Source organism: Amblyraja radiata, chromosome 4 (genome assembly GCF_010909765.2).
Source record: "Amblyraja radiata isolate CabotCenter1 chromosome 4, sAmbRad1.1.pri, whole genome shotgun sequence".
NCBI classification, from domain to species: domain Eukaryota; kingdom Metazoa; phylum Chordata; class Chondrichthyes; order Rajiformes; family Rajidae; genus Amblyraja; species Amblyraja radiata.
In genome coordinates, this window is record NC_045959.1 from 58,167,726 (window position 1) to 58,168,092 (window position 367).

Consider the following 367-nt stretch of genomic DNA (forward strand, 5'->3'; position numbering starts at 1 on the left):
TTGAGAGGAAAAGATAGATCAGCCATGATTCTATGGCAGAGTATGGGCCGAATGGCTTAATTCTGCTCCTGATTTAAAAACTTATGAACTAACACCTTCAAAATATGCCCGTTAATTGTGACGTTAACTGAACATTGCCAGGCAACCTGATGTTGCCACGCATCAATGCTGTTATCTGCAAATCCACTTTCAAGGCTGCAATAAAAAAGCAAACACTGTTTCAAGTGTCATTGCTCTGATAACAGGCGCGTGACGAATCAACTGGTTTCCTCATTTTTAACATTAGTCTGCACAAAAGTTTCAACACCAAAAAAGGTCACAAAATTCAGACCAAGATCTGTATAAGCCATTCTAACTCCCCACACCT